Raw genomic sequence first — 13534 nt, 5'->3', positions numbered from 1 at the left:
ACATACTATGGCTGTCATCACTGGCTTCCTTTAATTACAAGATCTAGGATGAATGCCACAGAAGTGGGTCACATCAAGATTTTTTCATTCAACTAATGTTTCTTTACAATCTGCTTCCTTTGTTACATTTTGTTATAGAAACAAATAATGTTATGATTTGTCAGCCCACTGAATTTATGATAAACAAGAAACCCAAAATGTCTGTACAAGCTGCACCAGAATCTTGATTTATTGAGCAAACTATTAGAAAAAGTAATTCCATCCAGTACAAAAGTGGGAGGAAAGAAAGACCCAACAATATGATTTTAATGTAAGTAAGTTTTGTAAGAAGGAATATAGGAAGTCATTTTAGTATCAAAATAATGGCAAGTCAGCAATAAAGGTTATGGTACATGATATGTAATTATAGTACTTTTCAGGTCTATAAAAATGCTCTTTTTAAAAGAGTTTTTCTGTTGTTCATTACACTTCAGATGATAGTAGATTATCTCCATTGTATATACTTAGAATATCGACATCCCTGTTAAGATTAGAAAAGTAAATCTAATAACTTTTCAAATTGTGTTACTATTGGCTAAATTCTCAGAAGAAATTAGCATGAATTTTAGTTTAGATTGAACAGTATTTTCAAAGAATGGCTTATGTGCAAGTGGCAGTAATGGTGCTTGAAGTAATTAGGGTGTTTAACAACCAGGCAGAAAAAAACCACAGATTATTCTTATCTTCTCTTTCTTCCCCCCCACAAAGATGGGAAAATCTGGAAAGTATTTGTATCACAAACATGTTGGGGCATTTAGAAAAAACATGGTATATCTTTGCAAAAATGATTTCCTGAGTCCTTTGGGTTTCAAAAGGTTGTTGTCTTGAACGTACAGAGGATTTAGCTTGGAAAGCAGAGATCCACTTAGGAGACTTTAGTTTTTGGAGAATAGTTTATGGTTTTCTTTAAGTGCTTTGGTTATAGTATTATCCTGTTGTTGACGTGTTAACCATAATGACTTTTGATGACTCAATGTTTTTATATCCATATATGTATATCCTTGGGGCTTCCTTGGTGGTTCAATGGTAAAGAAGCCATCTGCCAGTGCAGGAGATGTGGGTTTGATCCCTGGGTCAGGAAGATCCCTTGGAAAAGGAAATGGCGACCCACTCCAGTATTCTTGCCTGGGAAACCCTGTGGACAGAGGAGTCCTGTGGCCTACAGTTCATGGCTGGCGAAAGAGTCGGACACAACTTAGTGACTAAACAGCACATGCATGATATATATTTCGCATGCAAATAAATTTATATTACTTTGCATTGAATCCAGCTTATTTTCAAATGTGAAAGAAATCCATAGATTTGTTGTTCTGTGTTGCCTTTTTGTTTTGCTAATATTGAGTTTGCTAACCTTTCTCTGGGGAAAAAATCCTGCAGTGTTTGTCTTTCTTCAGCTCTGTTCCTTTTCATTGTTCTGTCCTGTGGGCTTTGCCTATGGCGCTGGCTCCTGCTTCCCCTCAATGCACTGAGCGTCATTGTACCGGAGAGAGCTGTGTGTTGGTGGTGGTTTGGTGTTTGAACGGCGGAGCACCTGTCTGCTTGTGTGCAGGTGCGCGGTACTCTGGAGAGCGGGCTCTCGTCCAAGACAAACAGAAAGAAGAATGTGTGCAGGTTGCAGGTGAGGGCTTCGGTGTTGGACTTGAGAGGCTTTTGTTTTCGAAACAATAAGGAAACAACCAAAAACACAAAAAGCAGTAAGGAAATGTGAGTCCCTTATACGTCAGGAACCGTGTGAAGGGCCGGTCAGAGTATTTCTGGAAAATTTCTTCACTTACGTAATGGCTTCTGGATTTGTTGGCCTAAGTGAGTGTATTATATCCTGAGGACCCATTAGGGTCCTCAATTTGCCAGAATCTCACATGGTACCCACAATGATCATTTCACATTGTGGTGAAATTAAGCTCTAATATGCTATATATCAAATACATAACCCACCCAATGAGAAATGAAATGTATTTTGCTACAAGTGTGCTCCCATCTTCAATTCCCCCTAATTTGACAGTCATGACATTCTAAGCAATTAATTAATCAAAATAGAAAGCATTAAGAAAACACTGTCAATTGAATGTTTACCACATGTTTGCCTTCAGCTTAGATGAGATGTGGGAGAAGGAGAAAAGAGTGGCTAATTACTCAGTAACATCACAGAGACGCCAGTTTTGACACAGTAAAGAGAAATCAATGCAATATCCAGGGAACCCAGTGGTGAACTAGTACTGCATTAGCTAGACTCATTGTTTCAAATAAACTGACCTTCCATAGCTAACATGTTAGTTGCTCAGGCATGTCTGACTCTTGGCAACCCCATGGACTGTAGCTTGTCAGGTTCCTCTGTCCATGGAATTCTCCCTAATGCTAACCCTCCAGGCAAGAATACTGGAGTGGGGAGCCATTCCCTTCTCCAGGGGATCTTCCCGACCCAGGGACTGAACCCAGGTCTCCTGCATTGCAGGCAGACTCTTTACCGTGTGTGCCATCTCCCCTCAGATAAGGGGAGAAGTAAATAGACCTTACTTTCTAGAAGTTGAGCTCAGTGTTCCTTGGGGAAGAGATGGCTCATCCTGAGGACATGGCCTCCACGGTACATACCTGAATCTGCATGTATTTCCCTGCCTGTCCCCTCCCCCATCAGACACGACCCTGCAGATGGCACATAGTCATCTTGCGGTGCTGGAGGGTTGACATCAGAAGCAAAGAAACCCTTGAAACCCATCCCTCTCAGCCCACAAGAGCAGCTTCTCTCCACCACAGCGATGAAAGCTGGAGATAAAAGGGGCATTCCCAGCACTGCACTCTCTTGTGGGCAGCTGACAGTTAACACAGGTGGGCGTCAGTGGCTGCCCGTCTTTTGAAGGTCGTCTGTTGAAGTGGAAGCCCACCTCCCTGGCATCAGGGCCCTGCTTTGGCCCAGGAGCTGCTCTGAGAGTAACCAGGTGTTGAGAACCTGCCTGGATTTTCAGAAAATTAGAGGTGGTTGTCAAGAAACCCTCTATGGTTCAAAGGCAAGTTGGTGAGCCTTTGCCATGAGTGCCCGTTTGAGGGACCACCTTGATTCTTGTTTTTGCAGAGGTCAGATTAGATTGCTTTGCAACTGGTTCATCCAGCTCCTCCCATCCGCTGGATGGGAGAGGGGCTGGGTAGGTGCAACCCCAGGGTGCACACAGCTAAAGTGCAGAAGAGAAGCAAGTGTTAAATGAGTCAGCCGTTCACTGAGCAAACATCATTTTGTTTAAATTACACTGTTATTACACTGTGCTGTTTTATCTTGACCCACAACCCAATGCAACTCATTGTAATACATTATCACATACAAGATAGTTGGCTCATTAATAATACCCCAGGAAGGAGACAGGGGTAAACAATGAAAACTCCCACACATTAGCACCATAATGTACTACAATATTTTTCTTTCTTTTCATCAGAATCCTCCATGTAATTAAATCCCAAGTAAGTCAGCAAACAAATCCCTCAGCTTCTTTTATTGTACTTTTTTTTTTGAAGTGAATTAGTTATTTTTCATACTAAGTAGAAACTAAGCACAAGGTCCTAGATGGAGATGAACATTTTCCTACAGACAATAAATATTCATTGAGTGCTTGTGATAAGCGAGGCATCAGCACCCTGGAGTTGCAGCAGAAAAGACACATTGCTGATAAATGCTGTGATGAATGCCAACCTGGATGCAGGAATAGGGAGCATTTGGGTGGAAAGGGAAAGCCTCATTAAGGAAGAAACAGGTAAGATGAGACTGTAATGGCAAGATGGTGCCAGGCTTGCAATGACCTGTAGAAAAGTGTGTTCCTGGTTGAATCAATAGCTAGGTTAAGACCCTAAAGTGAACCAAACTTGGTGACCAGAGAAACGTAAGGAATGACTGTGTGTCTGGAGTGTAACGAGGGAAAGCCAAGATTCTTGGGGATGAGTGAGGCAGCTAGTGGGATTCTGTCTGTCGGAGGTCATGGTGGGGGTTGGATTCTAATCTTGGTGCTATGAGAAGTCATGGAATTTTGAAAGCTTTGATGTGCTTTGTATTTTAAGAGATCCACCCTGCTTGATGGGGTTGAAATGGGATCAGGAGAAGAAGCAGGGTGACCAGCTGTGTGGCTGGTACTGCAGTCATCCAGGTGGGGGTGATGGTGGAGGTGGAGAAACATGGATGGATTTAGGACTCGTTCTGGAGAGGGGATTGATGGGGCTTAGTGAGGGTTACATAGAGGGAGGTTGGGTGGATGAGAGAGTTGAGGGTGAATCCCAAGTTTTCGCCTCACAGTTTTCTCTTCCAACCTCTGAGGGGTCAAGCTGGGATAAAGAAAAACAGGTTGACCAGGTTGAGATCTGTCTGGAACTTCCAAACATTGACACTATGATATTTATTATAGGAGGTTTTATTCTTTACGAAACATCATCTCTTCTGACTTGTGATACTTCTCAGGCCACATGCTAGTTTCCCTCTTTTCAAGTTAAAACCTATGGATTACTTAATTCCACTATCACTTTGCAATAGCCTGGCCTCATTCTAACTCATCTCAGCACGTGAGAGAGGTTTTAAGCCAGTCATCTAAATATCAGTGGTGCCCATGTCACCTAATATAGACCTAGAAATTACCCAATAAATGTCTGAAATTGAATTGAAAAAGGATTTAGGGCAAAGCCTCTCTTGTGTGGTCTGCAGTCCCGCAGCCCACATAGTTCTGTGAGCTGTTACAAGTCCATGGTGAGATAAGTCTGCAGCTGAAGAGTAAACATTTTGAAACTTTTATGGCAAATCGAAATTGCTGTGACATCCAAGCAGCCTGCCATTTCCCCAGTACTTTTCTTTTATTCTATTTTATAATGTAGCCATCTAAGATAGATTGGAAATTATCAGACAAAAAGAACTGATTTTTCACCCCCAACCATTTAAGAAGCACTGGTTGAGGACACTAGACAATATCGTTGGCTTTCCAAGTGAGAAAAGTGTGGTGACAGCACTCAATAGGTCAGGTATTAGGAGGCCACAGAGACGGTTCTTGCTCTTTGTCGCTTTGGCTTCTTCCAGTCACAAGTGGGTTCTGGGTTGTCCAGGACATGCGTGATATGTGTCACCTCGGAAAAGCTGAAACAGGAAATGATGGAAGGAATACCAGGAGTGTGCATGGTGGGGAAGCATGAAGCTGAGCTTGCATCACTTCAGTTCTATTGCTCAGTCGTGTCCGACTCTTTGCGACTCCATGAGCTGCAGCACACCAGGCCTCCCTGTCCATCACCAACTCCCAGAGTTTACCCAAACTCTGTCCATTGAGTCGGTGATGCCATCTAACCATCTCATCCCCTGTTGTCCCCTTCTCCTCCTGCCCTCAATCTTTCCCAACATCAGGGTCTTTTCAAATGAGTCAGCTCTTCACATCAGATGGCCAAAATATTGGAGTTTCAACTTCAACATCAGTCCTTCCAATGAACACCCAGGACTTATTTCTTTTAGGATGGACTGGTTGGATCTCCTTGCAGTCCAAGGGACTCTCAAGAGTCTTCTCCAACACCACAGTTCAAAAGCATCAATTCTCCTGCGCTCAGTTTTCTTTATAGTCCAACTCTCACATCCATACTGGAGAAGGCACTGGCGACTCTTGCCTGGAAAATCCCATGGACGTAGGAGCCTGGTGGGCTGCAGTCCATGGGGTTGATAAGAGTTGGACATGACTGAGCGACTTCACTTTCACTTTTCACTTTCCTGCATTGGAGAAGGAAATGGCAACCCACGCCAGTGTTCTTGCCTAGAGAATCCCAGGGGCGGGGGAGCCTGGTGGGCTGCTGTCTATGGGGTCGCACAGAGTCGGACAAGACTGAAGTGACTTAAGCAACAGCAGCAGCACATCCATACATGATACAAGGCTATCCAAACGATAGCCTTGACTAGACGGACCTTTGTTGACAAAGTAATGTCTCTGCTTTTTAATATGCTGTCTAGGTTGGTCATAACTTTCCTTCCAAGGAGTAAGCATCTTTTAATTTCATGGCTGCAATCACCATCTGCAGTGGTTTTGGAGCTTGCATAGATGATTGAAAATCATGTGTAGACAAGACCAATTTCATCTATTTCTTCTCTATGAGCTGCTCCTAGGGGGAGATTTGAAATTGGTTTTGCAATTCAGAAAGACGTCAAATGTGGAGTCGAGAGGTACTTTCTGATACTGTTTAGTTCCATTCCTTCATTTTCCAGATGAAGTAACTCATATCCTAAGGATATGTTTCAAGAGGAAACAGTCTCATAAGGTCCAGGAGCCAAGGGTAAAGGTCACTGACTGATCTTTTCCACCCCAAACCAAGCTGAATGTATGGGTGGTTTTGCACAAGGCTCATCTTTCAGTGTTTGTGATTTGGATCAACTTTCTGCACAAATCCACATCTCTGTGGAGCCTAGGAATCTATTTTCAGCCTCTTGTTTTGACATAAACCAAAGTTCTCTTTAGTTGTAAATTTGGACTGGAAACATACAATCACGTGCTCTAGCAGCTTTCCTCAGTTTGCACATCTGTCGTTGGAAATATTTGCCAAGAAAACTTCACGAGGTGTCTTTTACGAGGAAACCAAGGAAACCAAGCAACCCGCATGGTTTGTCTGCCTCCCCTCTGATCCATTTCTCATAGGATTTTATGAGCCTTTAATTGTTATATTGAGAGTCATTAGGGCTTGGTGGATAAAAGGATGAGTTTTGGGGTCAGGAAGAACAGGTTTGAGTTTAGCACACATTAGTTGGATAATCATGTGTATACTGTCTGCTATGTTGGTTTAATGCACGCATCGTTCAATGGGGGTAATATTACTTACTTCACAGTGTTGTGCGGTTAAAAAGGTAGTGGTGGTGGTTTAGTTGCTAAGTTGTGTCTGACTCTTCATGACCCCATGAACTGTAGTCTGCCAGGCTCTTCTGTCCATGGAATTTTCCAGGCAAGAATACTGGAGTGGGTTGTCATTTCCTTCTCCAGGGAATCTTCCTGACCCAGGGATTGAACCCATGTCTCCTGCACGAGGTTAAAAAGAAGTGAAGCATATACACCCTTAGCATTGTATGTGCACGCTCAGTTGCGTCCAGCTCTTTGTGACCCCATGGACTGTAGCCTGCCAGGCTCCCATGTCCACGGAATTTCTCGGGCAAGAATACTAGGATGGGTTGCCATGCCCTCCTCCAGTGGATCTTCCTGACCCAGGGATCAAACCCACGAATCTTGCATCTCCTGCATCGCAGGTGAATTCTTTACCGCTGAGTGACCAGGGAAGCACTTAGCATGGTGCCTGGCCCCAAGTCACCACTTTGTGGTGGGCTGTTGTTGCAGGCAGATGTCATACCTGATGCAGGGAGGGAGAGGGGGTGGGCTGTTCAGTCAAGCCCAGTGTGAAGCCCACCTGTTATTCCAACGGGACAGCAGAGGCCACGTGTCCAGAGCTTCCTAGATGCTGAACGGGAAAGAAGAACCCCAGACGGGAGCTGTTGGCCCATGCATGGCTTCATTTGCTGGGTGGGCTTCCTCCCAGGCAGGGAATTAGAAGTGGTGACGTAATGCTTCCAGGGAGATCTAAGGGATCCTGAGCTCCCTGTTGGGGGTCTCCAACCCAGGGGCTCATCTATGGAAAAGAAGGTGGGTGAGTCTGTGAAAGTCGGTCACTGCTGAGGACACTGAGTTGAACAGAAACATTAAAGGCAAGCAAACGAGGATGATGGAGACTTGGGTGAGAGATAGAGACAGAGGCTAAGCCAGTTACTAGCAAAAAGGCAGTCAGGTCTCCAAGGAGAACAGATGTCTGTGGTCAGGATTTGAATCTAACACCCATGTCAGGGAAGACGATGTTTCATTAAGTGGATCTGGGTGAGCTCACCAGCCTTCACCAGCAGGCATGGCTTGGGGCAAATTTCTCAGCTTCTCCATCTCATTTCCTTAATGTATAAATTGAGTTCCTTCCTACCTTGTGGGCTTGTGAGAATCAGGGAAAATGCATGTCAAGTGTCTAGCACAGTGTTTGGTATGGTAAGATGGTTAAAATGATACCTGTTATTCTTATAATTAGTGCCTATTCTGGTTCCTGGGCTTCCCCGGAGGGTTACACAGTAAAGAATCCACTTGCAATGCAGAAGACTCGGGTTCAATCCCTGGGTCAGGAAAATTCCCTTGGAGAAGGAAATGGCAACCTACTCTAGTATTCTTGCCTGGAAAGTTCCATGGACAGAGGAGCCTGGTGGTTTACAGTCCATGGGGTTGCAGAGTCAGGCACGAGTGAGTGACTAACACACACACACATACACACATTCTGGCTCCTAAGGATATAAAGTAGAGGTTGAGTGGTCTGGAAAGATGTATGCCTGACAGTCCTTTTAAAGGTCCAGGAAAGAAAATGGTTTACTTACACCAGCATTTCCAAAGTGGAGTTTCTTAGAATATGAAGGCCTCGAGAAGCTCTATAATAAAAAGCTTCTCTAGTCATATGTCGAAAATATCTCCCTTTGGAATTTCAAATTGTACATGAGAACATTAAAGGCTCTGATAAGTCCTGCAGTAAAGAAATCATTTTGCTTAAAGTTGTATAGAGCATTTTTCAAACCTCACTGTCTCTTTTTCTTTTCTTCCTCCTTCTTTCTTTCCTTTTTTCCTCTCTACATCTTTACATTCTATTTCTTTCCTTCCTTCCTCCTTCTCTTATTCTTTCCGTCATTTCCTCCTTCCTCCCTTCCCTTCCTCCCTTTCTTTCCCATCCATCCTTTCTCTACTCTCCCCTGCCCTTCCTGTTTTCCAGAACACCTCTAAGCTATGAGAGGTTTTGACTGAGGAACAGTTAGACCTACTTGGAATGTCTGCATTATCCAATAATTATAAAAAGTGTTCTTTATAATTATAAATTATTATTTAATATTAATAAAATCTAATAAAGTAATAAAATCCTTGCAGTTTTCTCATCATATTTAAATATTAATAAGTTGCCTAGAAAATAATGTCCAGTCTTACTCTTTGTCAATAGGTCTGAAAAATAGCTTCTTCTTTTGTGCACTGGCACAAACCTGATTTGTGACGCAGGAGACACAAGTTCAGTCCCTGGGTCAGAAAGATCCCTTGGAGGAGGAAATGGCAACCTAATCCAGTATTCTCGCCTGGAAAATCCCATGGACAGAGGAGCCTGGCGGACTACAGTCCATGGGGTGGCAAAGACTAGGACACAACTGAGCATGCAAAAGACAGACAAACCTGATTGGATTTCCTAAAGCAATGTTTTCATTTCATTTCATGCAAAGATGAGCACAATAAAGGACAGAAATGGTACGGACCTAAAAGAAGCAGAAGATATTAAGAAGAGATGGCAAGAATACACAAAAGAACTACACAAAAAAGATCTTCATGACCCAGATAATCACGATGGTCTGATCACTCACCTAGAGCCAGACATCCTGGAGTGTGAAGTCAAGTGGACCTTAGGAAGCATCATTATGAACAAAGCTAGTGGAAGTGATGGAATTCCAGTTGAGCTATTTCAAATCCTAAAAGATGATGCTGTGAAAGTGCTGCACTCAATATGCCAGCAAAATTGGAAAACTCAGCAGTGGCCACAGGACTGGAAAATGTGTTTTCATTCCAATCCCAAAGAAAGGCAATGCCAAAGAATTTTCAGACTACCTCACAATTGCACTCATCTCATACACTAGCAAAGTAATGCTCAAAATTCTCTAATTCTGAGGATGTAATTCCCTTAAGGAACTTGTTAAAATACAGAGTTTGATCCAACAGTACTGGGGTGTAGCCTGAAATGATTCTAACAAACTTCCCAGTGATGTTTATTAGAGAAGCAGAGTCAGGCCTCACCTTTGATTTACTGAGTCAAGACACTCACTTTCACAAGATCCCCAGGTGATTTGTAAGCGCATGAAAGTCTGGGAAGCACTGGTCCATCAGGGTTTCTCAATATTAGCTCTGTTGACATTTTGGACCTGATAAATCTTCATCCTGGGGCTGGCTTCTGCATTGTAGGATGTGTAGCAGCATGTCTGCCCTCTCCCCACTGGATACCAGTAGCATTCCCTTACCAATTGTTATAAGCAAAAAAACCTCTGCACGAATTGATGAGCGTGCTCTGGGATGGGAGGCAGTAGGAACTCACCCTAGTTGAGAACAGCTGGCTTAAATTCAACAGATTGTCTCATATTTCTGTTCCAGGGACTTCTTTTTCCTGGTAAGTGCCTCATTTTTTGTTTGTTTTGGGGCTTTTTTTTTTTTTTTCTCCACACCACTTGGCTTGTGGGATCCTGCTTAAACAACCAGGGATCAAACTGAGGCCCCAGGAATGAAAGCATTGAGTCCTAACCATTTGACCACCAGGGAATTCCCTTGGGTATTGGCTTTTTAAATTTTTTCTTAATGAGATATTATTGCCATATAACATATTAGTTTCAGGTATATAACATAGTATTTCAATATTTTTATGTATTGTGAGATCATTACCACAGATTAATGTCCATCACCATACACTGCCAGGATTTTTTTTCTTGTAATGAGAACTTTTAAGATGATTGCCTTCAGTTCCGTTTAGTTCAGTCGCTCAGTCGTGTCCAACTCTTTGCGACCTCATGAATCGCAGCACACCAGGCCTCCCTGTCCATCACCAACTCCCGGAGCTTACTCAAACTCATGTCCATCAAGTCAGTGATGCCACCCAGCCATCTCATCCTCTGTCGTCCCCTTCTCCTCCTGCCCCCAATCCCTCCCAGCATCAAGGTCTTTTCAAATGAGTCATCTATTCACATCAGATGGCCAAAGTATTGGAGTTTCAGCTTCAGCATCAGTCCTTCCAATGAATATTCCAGGCTGATCTCCTTTAGGATGGACTGGTTGGAACTCCTTGCAGTCCAAGGGACTCTCAAGAGTCTTCTCCAACACCACAGTTCAAAAGCATCAATTCTTCTGTGTTCAGCTTTCTTCACAGTCCATCTCTCACATCCATACATGACCAGTGGTAAAACCATAGCCTTGGCAACTGTGAAATAAACAATAAAATGTTAGTTTTACAAGTGACTAGTAATATAGTCACTATGCTGTACACTATATTCTCATGAGTTGTTTATTTTACAAGTGGAAGTTTGTACCTTTTGACCCATTTAGAGATATTTTAAATAAGATCACTATCACCAGCCCAGGTTGGATGCATGAGACGAGTGCTCAGGGCTGGTGCACTGGGAAGACCCAGAGGGATGGGATGGAGAGGGAGGCGGGAGAGGGGATCTGGATGGGGAACACATGTAAATCCATGGCTGATTCATGTCAATGTATGGCGGAAACCACTACAATACTGTAATTAGCCTCCAACTAATAAAAATAAATGGAAAAAAAAGATAATTAAGTGATAATCTCACTTAAAATGATAAAGTTGCCCATCCATAGTTCTCAAAGCTGTCTCACATCAGAATCACCTAGGGGAAAGTTTGAAGAGTCTGACTCATCAGGACTGGGAGAAGTTTAGGAGCCAGCTTTTTAAAATAAAAATAATATTTTAGACTTCAGTCAGTTCAGTTCAGTCGCTCAGTCATGTCTGACTCTTTACGACCTGATGGATCGCAGCATGCCAGGCCTCCCTGTCCATCACCAACTCCCGGAATTTACTCAAACACATGTCCATCGAGTTGGTGATACCATCCAGCCATCTCATCCTCTGTCGTCCCCTTCTCCTCCTGCCCCCAATCCCTCCCAGCATCAGGGTCTTTTCCAATGAGTCAACTCTTCACATCAGGTGGCCAAAGTATTGGAGTTTCAGCTTCAGCATCAGTCCTTCCAATGAACACCCAGGACTGATCTCCTTTAGGATGGACTGGTTGGATCTCCTTGCAGTTCAAGGGACTCTCAAGAGTCTTCTCCAACATCACAGTTCAAAAGCATCAATTCTTCTGTGTTCAGCTTTCTTTATAGTCCAACTCTCACATCCATACATGACCACTGGAAAAACCATAGCCTTGATCAGATGGATCTTTGTTGACAAAGTAATGTCTCTGCTTTTTAATATGCTATCTAGGTTGGTCATAACTTTCCTTCTAAGGAGTAAGCGTCTTTTAATTTCATGGCTGCAGTCACCATCTGCAGTGATTTTGGAGCCCCCCAAAATAAAGAGTCTGACACTGTTTCCACTGTTTCCCCATCTATTTCCTATGAAGTGATGGGACCAGATGCCATGCTCTTAGTTTTCTGAATGTTGAGCTTTAAGCTAACTTTTTCACTCTCTTCTTTCACTTTCATCAAGAGGCTCTTTAGTTCTCTTCACTTTCTGCCATAAGGGTGGTGTCATCTGCATATCTGAGGTTATTGATATTTCTCCCGGCAATCTTGATTCCAGCTTGTGCTTTATCTAGCCCAGCATTTCTCATGATGTCCTCTACATATAAGTTAAATAAGCAGGGTGACAATTTTAGACTTAGGTAACACTTAATGTGTGCCAGGCACAGATATAGGAGCTCTCTATGCATTAACTTGTTTAATCTTTATAAAAGTCTATAGGGACTTTCCTGATGGTCCAGTGGTTAAGACTCTGCATTTCCACTGCAGAGGGTATGGGTTCGATCCCTGGTCAGGCAACTGAGGTCGCACTGGCCCCTTGGCACAGCCAAAAAATAAAGAGAAACGGAAAACAAGCACTGTAAGGTGGGTCCAGATATTATCTCTATTTTACAAATAAGGAAATCAAGCCACAGGGTAATTTCAAAGATCATGCAGTCAGTATTAGAAGCTGATTGGCGGTGGAGGTGGGGAGGGTGTCTGCCTAGAGGGTTGTGCTTGGGAAAAGTGTCCCAAGGGCTGGTGTTCCTGAGGATGGCAGGATGAGGATTGGACAGTCCGACACTCTCTGGATAGTTTTACATTTCAGCACTTGGAAAGATTGGGCCACTGGCATTTTCAGAGCTATTTCCTTATGCCAAGATTTTGGAATCCTTCACTTTATCTGGGCATAGTAACACAGTTGTCCATTTAGGGCATTTGACTTACTTCCCTCAGTTGGCTCCTCTTGCCTCTTCCCCAGGCTTCCCAGGTGGCATAGTGGTAAAGAATCTACCTGCTGGTGCAGGAGATGCAAGAAATGTGGGCTCAACCCCTGGATCAGGAAGATCCCCTGGGGGAGGGCACAGCAACGCACTCCAGTATTCTTACCTGGAGAATCCCATGGACAGAGAAGCCTGGCAGGTTACAGTCCACGGGATTGCAAAAGAGTTGGACCTGACTGCATGGCTGAGCACACCTCTTTACTGCCCCTGCGAAGTGCTTGCTTTTATCCAACAATTGCTTATATCTTGAGTGAAGGAAATGGAAATAGTATTTATGTCCTAGTGACACTTTATGAAGGATGAAACTGTTTTTCTTAAAAATCTAGAGTTTAAATGATTAACATTATGTTACTGACACATTTAGTCTACTACAGATAATTTTTATTTCTTTTTTTTAAAAATTTTTATTTCTTTTCACCTCACCTGGTGCAGAATGAGGTTTTTTTTTTTTAT

The sequence above is a fragment of the Odocoileus virginianus genome, chromosome 10 (assembly GCF_023699985.2).
Source record: "Odocoileus virginianus isolate 20LAN1187 ecotype Illinois chromosome 10, Ovbor_1.2, whole genome shotgun sequence".
Lineage (NCBI taxonomy): Eukaryota > Metazoa > Chordata > Mammalia > Artiodactyla > Cervidae > Odocoileus > Odocoileus virginianus.
This window is presented reverse-complemented; position numbering follows the sequence as displayed.